Raw genomic sequence first — 8,407 nt, forward strand, 5'->3', positions numbered from 1 at the left:
TTTTCTATTGGGCAGCTGTGGGAGGGGTTACTTTTTAAATCACTATGCATTAATTTCATCTTATTTTCAAATAAGAAATTTAAGTTTTTTAATGCATATGTTAAATTAAATGTAAAAATGTTACAAATAAGATAAATGAAGAATTGTTTCAGGAACTGGCGATTTTCCACGAGTGCCGTGAACCCCAGGCAGCAGGAATGTGTGAACGAAACACAAAACTGGCCAGAAGAACTGAGGAAATACGGCTAAAAGTGCCCAAAAAGGTGCTGATGCCACCTTGATTTTAATGCAGGTGACACCGAGGAATGCGTTGGGGCAGAGATGGTCCATGGACAGCCAATACGGACGCCTTGGGGAACAAAGCGCGCACCACCAGTCGGGATGGATAATGGTGGGTAATGAATAAGCAAATATTAGAGACACTGATAGAGAGCGACACACATACCCAGACAGACAGACACACACACACACACACACACACACACACACACACACACACAGACACACACAGGGACAGAGAGAGACTCTGACAGCGAGAGAGAGACAGAGAGACACACACAGATGGAGAGAGAGATACACAGAGACAGAGAGACACACATAGAGACAGAGAGAGACACACATAGAGACAGAGAGAGACACACACACACACGACACAGAGAGACAACACACACACACGACACAGAGAGACACACACACAGACAGAGAGAGAGAGACACACACACATACAGACACAGAGAGAGTCACACATTGAGACACAGAGGGAGAGACAGAAAGAGAGACACACACAGACAGTGACACACACAGAGACACAGAGAGAGAAAGACACACAAACAGACAGAGAGAGACACACACACACAGATACAGATACAGAGACACAGACAGAGAGAGACACACACACATACCCAGACAGACAGACACACTCACACACAGACACAGAGAGACAGATATACAGACACAGACACACAGAGAGACACATACAGACAGAGAGAGAGACACTGACAGCGAGAGAGAGACAGAGAGTGAGACACACACAGAGAGACACAGAGTGCCACAAAGAGAGACACAGATAGAGAGAGAGACACAGACAGAGAGAGAGACACAGACAGAGAGAGAGACACAGACAGACAGAGACACAGACAGAGAGACACAGACAGAGAGAGAGGGAGACACAGAGAGATAGAGACACACACAGACTGACAGAGAGAGACCCCTTGGTTGTGCACTTAACTCCCTCATCTCTCCTGGCAGGATCTCATCACCTTTCCTACCCGTGGACCATGACATCTGTCTGCTCATCCTCCTTCCTGAGAATGGTGTGAACTCTACCCTAGAAACCCCACAGCAAAGAAAAGGGACCCTTCGGCCCTTCTCGTCCATGGTGAAATATCATTCTGCCAGTTTCATCGACCTGCACCCAGTCCCTAACCCTCCTGACTTCCCACATCCATGGATCTCTGCAATTGATTCTTAAAACGTAAGAGTTTGAATGTTAAATGGCAGACCATTGAGGAGTGTTGTCAAACAAAGGGATTGAGGAACTGTGGTACAGAACTGCCCGAAAGTGGAGTCCCTTGTAGAGATGGGGGGGTGGGGGGGAGTGAAGAAAGCCTCTGGTATTTTGGCCTTCAGAAATGAGAGGATTGAGTGCAGGAGGTGGGAGGCCACGAGGAAGTTGGACGAGGCATGGGTGAGGCCAACTTGGGAACATTGTGTGCCGTTTGGGTGGCCGGAGGAGAGGAAGGATAGGAATGAGACAGCGCGTCGAGGAGAGTGACAAGAAGGTGGTCTGGCTTTCGGGGTTTGAGTTCCAGGGGAAGGTTGGACAGGCTGGGACTTTATTCCCTGGAGCGTAGAAGATTGAGGAAGATTTGAAAATTGTGAGGGGGGACGGATCGTGTCCATGGGGACAGGCTGTTTCCAAGGAGAGTGGGAGAGATTCAAAGAGGAGGACATGGATTGAGATTGAAGGGGGATTTTCTTCCCTCAGAGGGGGGTGGGAACGTGGAATGAGCTTTGGGCCAAGGTGGTGGAGGTGGGATGGACTGGAATCTTGGGGGGGAATGTGGGGCAGGTCCTGGTGTGGAAATGTGCAGCCTGAAGGGGAGATGGACTGGAGGCCCGAGGCAGCTCTCGGACCCTTCCCCAGTGGGACGAGGTTCTCAGGAGAGAGGGGGCTCCAAAGGGCTGGACCTCGAGCCCTGGGGCTCCATCCAGGGGCTCGGGGTGGTGGAGAGGAGATCCCGAGGAGGGGTGGATCAAGCTCTCGCGAGAGCGACCCCTGGTGGCTGCCATGTTGTTGATCTTTCCGGCCTTTGGAGGAGTTGGTCGCGAGCGGGAGGGGGAGAGAGGTTCGTGTCGGTTCCTCACGGGCGGGAATCGGGGCATTTTGGGAGCGAGACCAGGGAGGACGGAGTTTCCACGGGTCGCCCTTTGGGTCTGGAGCGGCCGGAGCTCGGAGGGGAACGGGCAGGGGGATGGTTGTGAGGTGGGGCTGGGGTACCGTGAGGGAGTTTGGGTCGGGGTGGCGTTAGGGTGTGTGGTAGTCGGGGACCCGCGAGGCTGAAGGGGGGGGGGGGTCGGGGTCCGTGAGGCTGTGGGGGGGGAGGGGGATCCGCGAGGCTGAGGGGGATCAGGGACCCGCGAGGCTGAGGGGCGTCGCGTCCCGCGAGGTTGAGGGGGCTCGGGGCCCGCGAGGCAGAGGGGGCTCGGGGCCCGCGAGGCAGAGGGGGGAGAGGGACGGGGACCCAGAAGGGTGAGGGGGTCGGGGACCCAGAAGGGTGAGGGGGTCGGGGACCCAGAAGGGTGAGGGGGGTCGAGGACCCAGAAGGGTGAGGGGGACCCGCCAGAGGGGTGTGGGATATCTGCAAGAGGAGTGAGGGACATGCAAGGCTGTGGGGGGCGGGGATCCTGCGAGGCTGAGGGGGACGGGTATCCAGAAGGTTGAGGGACACGCAAGGCTGAGGTACTCGTGGAACCAGAAGGGTGAGGGGAATGAGGACCCAGAAGGGTAATGGTGATCAGGACCCAGAAGGGTGAGGGTGATCAGGACCCAGAAGGGTGAGGGTGATCAGGACCCAGAAGGGTGAGGGTGATCAGGACCCAGAAGGGTGAGGGTGATCTGGACCCAGAAGGGTGAGGGTGATCAGGACCCAGAAGGGTGAGGGTGATCAGGACCCAGAAGGGTGAGGGTGATCAGGACCCAGAAGGGTGAGGGTGATCAGGACCCAGAAGGGTGAGGGTGATCAGGACCCAGAAAGGTGAGGGGGGACGGGGACCCAAAAAGCTGAGAGGGGACAGGGACCCAGAAGGCTGACGGGGACCCAGAAGGCTGAGGGGGAAGTGGGGACCCAGAAGGCTGAGGGGGGAAGGGGACGGGGACCCAGAAGGTTGAGGAGGTACGGGGACCCAGAGGGGGGGACCGGGACGTGGACCCAGAAGGCTGAGGGCACCTGCGAGGCTGAAGGTGGGGGTGGGAACCCGCGTGGTTTAGGGGATCCGTGTGGTTGAGGGGATCGGAGAACTGCGAGTGTGAGGGGGACCCGTGAGGGTGAGGGAGTCCCGGCCCCATGGATGGGAATGAGCAGGAAGGGGTGCTGGTCAGTGGGACGAGAATATCAGTTCACCACAGACTGTAAGCTTTCAGTTCTGTAATGAGACGTCATTAACTATGACACCGACAGCCCAACCCTCTTTCTCCCAGTTCCACTGCAGACATTGGAAGACGGTTCTCTTTAAAATAATCCAAATACCCCTTGGCGCGGACCCGCCGAAGCCACAGATTAGAATCTGCATCTCAGATGGTGAAGTCTTCAGATTTTTCTTTAAAATATTGTTTACATTGTAAAACCATTTGGAAAGTGCGTTCACATATATTGTAATGTTCAAATCAAAAGGAAAAACTAGCACTAAGCAAGGTTCAAAAAAAAACACACAGGAATAAAGTGCCAGCATCCTGGAGATGGTATTCACAGTGACTAAGGACAAGATTTGTTCTTGTCTCTAGCTGTGCACACACGAGGATGAGAGCAGTGTTTGAGATGCTCTAGCCAGAAAGAATTCCAATCCATATCCCCTCGGTTTTATTCCTCGGGCTGACGGCAAGGTTCAGACTGAAATAGCAGAGGATGAGAATCCAGGCAAAAGGACAGAAGCCCAGACCAAGCAACAATTTGGGCAGAAGGATTTAGATCCACTGGTAGAGAGAGAGAGAGAGAGAGCGTGGAAGGATACTGTCAGAATGCCCATAGGATTTAACCTGCTTAAAAGCAGGTGGCACAAATCTGTGCAGAGGGGCACAATTTAAAGGCGATTGCAGATGTTTGATTGGGAAGCTGCAGGAATTCAGCCCATCAGAATGAAGTAAATGCAATATCCAGAGAGAGAAACCTTGGGCTTTTCTCTGGAGTGATGCAGGAAGCTCATAGAGTGAATGGATTTGAGGCAGAGCTTGGTGGAGGAGCAGGCAGTGCTGAGGAAACACAAGGCTGCTGAAGGACTTGTAGAAAGAGAACGTGCAGAAGGCTGCGGGTGCCTGGAGTGCATGGCCGGGCAGGATGGTGTAGTCTGGAATAATAGGGACCTTTAACATTTAGACAGGCACATTGATGCACGAAAAATAGTGGGTTTACGGGTGTGAGGGGTGAAAGGTTCAGTTTGTAGTAGGTTTGATCAGTTGTCTTGTGACACCAATACCCCTGAGCAAAAAGCTCTGCAAAAGTTAAGACACCGCCCAGGATATCTTAGGTAAAAACCCTCCACCATTGAGAACATTTGCAGGGAACGCTGCTGTCAGAGAGCAGCAGCAATCAAGGATCCACATCACCCGCTCTGTTCTCACTGCTCCCATCAGGAAAGAGGTATAGCCGGGTTCAGGAACAGCTGCTTCCCCTTCACCACCAGACTCAACACACATTCAGGGACCCATTTAAAGACTCTTCCTTTTGCACTTTGAATTTTTTCTCTCTCTATTGCAGTTTGTTTTCATATCCACATTTTCAGAGATTACAAGTAGATGAGTCCAGTTGGGGAAACTTGGTTTTGGTCTATATAATGGTTACATTCATCCCCTTTTATTGTTCATTTATATTAGTGTCTGGGCCCCTATGTGGTCCAAGTACAGTTGACAGACCTTTACCAAAGGGTCACGTTTATGTGATTTTTTTTTCCCGTAGGTAACAGCAGTTCATTTCCACAGCCCAGCGTGCTATCGGACATCCAGTTGATCGTGATACATCTTTTCGCGAAGGCCAGTGCTATTTTTATAAATGAGATTAGATATTTGGTCAAGTTGTCGCTTGTTTCCATGAAGATATTGCTCCAGGTATCACGTGGAGGCCACTTCTGTGATCGTGGTTAATTTTTCTGCGCTTTCTTGCCAAAATGGCCTCACTTTCACGCACGACCACGTAGAAAAGTTTAATGAAGCTCATCATCCCATTGGCCTTCATTTCGGTTGAAGCACTGCATGCAGATTTTACAAAGCAGTCTGAAACCCTTTTTCCACGGGAATCCCAGTTCATTGGCCATGCAGTGTCTGAGGTTAGGAAGCCCTTGGTGCCATTTCCACTGGGACACAAGATTGCTTTTCCACTGAACACAACTCATCCCCGGGGAGCGGAGTGTTCTGCCTTCGACTGGAAACAGGTGATTCTCTGCTGTCTCTGTTCCACTGGTTTTACCATCAGGCCGACATCGGCAAACGCCGAGGATATGAGTAGGGTTAGAGGTGGCGTGAAATGACATCATTTGACACTGGCATTTGGACAGTGTCCCTTTTCCACTGGACCCTGTCCCAGTAAATTCCCGGGATTGGGCATGAGGGGCTGTACTTTTGAAGTTGAAACACTTTGCAGAGCAAAGTCTTGGAATTTAATTTCTTCAACTATGTACGCTATTCTGGCGCTCCATCCTGTAGGATGTAGGTGGTTCCTTTCATTGCACCTGAATCAATCCCTGACTAATCACAGAGCACTTCTGGTGTAGGGATTGCTTCAAGTGGAATTTGAGTTTGGGAGCATTTTGAAAACCATAGGTCTAAGTTATAGGGAAAGGTTAAGCAAGATTTTTATTCTGCGGAGTATAAAAGGTTGAGGTTGGATTGGGTTGAGGTATTTAAAATTATTGGGGTATAGATTTGAGGTGGGTTGAGAGAAAGGGGCAGAAGTTTAGAGGAAATGTGAGGGGGGACTTTCACTCAGAGTGGTGGGTGTGTGGAATGGACTTGCAGATGAAGTGGAGGAGGCAGTCTCAATATTAGCACTTAAGGAGAAGTGGGATATGTATTTGGACAGGAAAGGAATGGAGGGTCAAGGGGCGAGTGTAGGTCAATGGGATGAGGTAGGACAAAGTGTTCGGCGTGGACTCGAAGGGCCAAGTTGGCCTATTTCGATGCTGTAATAGTTAGAGAGGTAAAACGTGTATGTGAACATTTTGGGTCCAGTGACCATAGATTAGTTTCCAATCAATTATGGATAAGAGTGGGGTCTGCTGCAACAGCACCACTCAATCAATGCACCGGACACAGTTAATCAGGAAAGATGTTTATTCAGACTTGTTCCTCTCTTAGGTCTCTTGCCCACGACCTTACCAGAGAGAGGGGGATCTTTTTCTCTTCTATCCATTAGTGACTGGTGTCGCCCTCTATTCTGCTAATATTTCAAAACAGCACTGATCCCACGTTAAATGTTCCACTTGAAACTCAAACATGTTACAGACTAAACCAAGCCAGTCATCTTTGCTAAAATTAATGATGAGGGAGAAAATGAAGGGAACAGAAAGCAAGGGAGTAACAGGGAGAGGATGCAGAAAATAATGCAGGCTGAATGAGAGGGGAAAGAAATCAGGCTTCAGATGATTAAGGAAGACGAGGCGAAAGAAGGAGACCCTAGGACACTGCCACCCTATGTTGAGAATGAGGACTCAAAAGATTCCTTGTGGGCAAGGCTATCTGCATGTGCTTCCCAGCAGCCACCGTGACCAGTCCTGCATCTCACTTGATTCAATAAAAGGTGGTTTCAGACTTGGCTCTGACGTAAACAATTTGCTCATTTTCAAACCAACTTTCCTCCCTCCGTCATTGACGGCCGTGACACTGTGCACGAGTGAGGAAGATGGGGTGAAAGATCTTGAACTGAAAGTTACCTGCAGTAATTGGAAACCTGCCTTCCAGAGAGCTTCAATCATGTCAATGTTTCACCAGTTGTTGGACTTTACCAGCGATGAAACAGCGTCCCACTCCCACAGTGTTTCCTGTTACTAACTTGGACAGGAGTAAAAAAATGATTCACACAAAGAATTATAAACCAGGGGAAAGATATACTCTGAAAACAACAAGAAATGTTGTTCATATCCCACTGTGCTCCCGATAGAAGTCAAAATCCAATGGGCTTTATGAACTAAAACACAAATGGAACTTAACCCAAGATTATTCCCCCACCCCCCGTCCTATTAAATGTTGAATCCTGTTGTGTGAAGAAGGAGTTGCCTGGAACGTTAGCCCATCCCAGAAAGCTCACCAGACTTGGACTGCAGATCAACACTTAAGGATGACCAGCCGCAGCTTAATTTAATGCAATGCTTATTCCCCCCCCCCCCCCCAGCAAAAATCTTCAGCATTGCTTCATTGAAACTGGTCTAATTCCAAATAAGATCAGCAATGTCTTTTGGACCGAGTACAAAAGAGAGAGAGCTGAGGTACCTTCGAAACCCAGAACCAAATACATGCAACATTCAGTGGCAGCTCTCCTTGCATCTAATCAAGCACTTTTGAGCCACTATGAACTCTTCCCAAGAGAATTCATCCAACCATCCATGAGTGCATTCCTGTCAACTCGAAAGCCGAGAGGGGATTTGGTAGAGTATTTAAAATTACAAGAAGGATGGATAGAGTTGATGTGGATAGGCAATTCCATTGCAAGTGGGAGAGATTGAAACAAGAGGTCTTGAGTTAAGAGGCAAAAGTTTTGAAGTAACGTGAGGGGGAACTTCTTGACTCAATGGTGGCTGAGTGGAGTGAGCTTCCGGGAGAAATAGTGGCAGCAGGGTCCATTTTGTCATTTAAGAGAAAATTGGAGGGGTGGGGAATGCAGAGAGGTGGTACTGGAGGAGAGTATTTAGTTCAGAGCAGACGAGAAAGGCCAAATGACCTGTTTCTGTGCTGTAATTGTTCTAGGGGTAAAATGTGTGGCAGTAACTTGGAAGCTCAACATGAACCTTCCGACTCCTAAAATCAAGAAATTTAGGATGTTAGATTTTATTTGAAAGGCTTGGTAAATTTTTATAAATACTATCCAGATGTTTTTTCTTTTTTTCTTTACATCAGGAAAAATTAAATGAAATGGTTCTTGCAGTCAAGAGCAAGAGAATTCCTCCAATCCAGCCCTTGCCCACAAACACCCCCCCCCCCCCC

At 49.5% G+C, this 8,407-nt stretch overlaps 1 long non-coding RNA gene across 1 annotated transcript; it reads left to right on the forward strand.

Moving 5' to 3' along the window:
- The first annotated feature begins 281 nt into the window (after positions 1-281).
- On the forward strand, positions 282-3,802 carry LOC138743862 (uncharacterized). Its single transcript, XR_011345076.1, has 3 exons — positions 282-391; positions 1,249-1,474; positions 3,701-3,802. It is a non-coding gene; the product is annotated as an uncharacterized lncRNA (long non-coding RNA).
- Positions 3,803-8,407: the final 4,605 nt, after the last annotated feature.

The sequence above is a fragment of the Narcine bancroftii genome, chromosome 10 (genome assembly GCF_036971445.1).
Source record: "Narcine bancroftii isolate sNarBan1 chromosome 10, sNarBan1.hap1, whole genome shotgun sequence".
Classification (NCBI taxonomy): Eukaryota; Metazoa; Chordata; class Chondrichthyes; order Torpediniformes; family Narcinidae; genus Narcine; species Narcine bancroftii.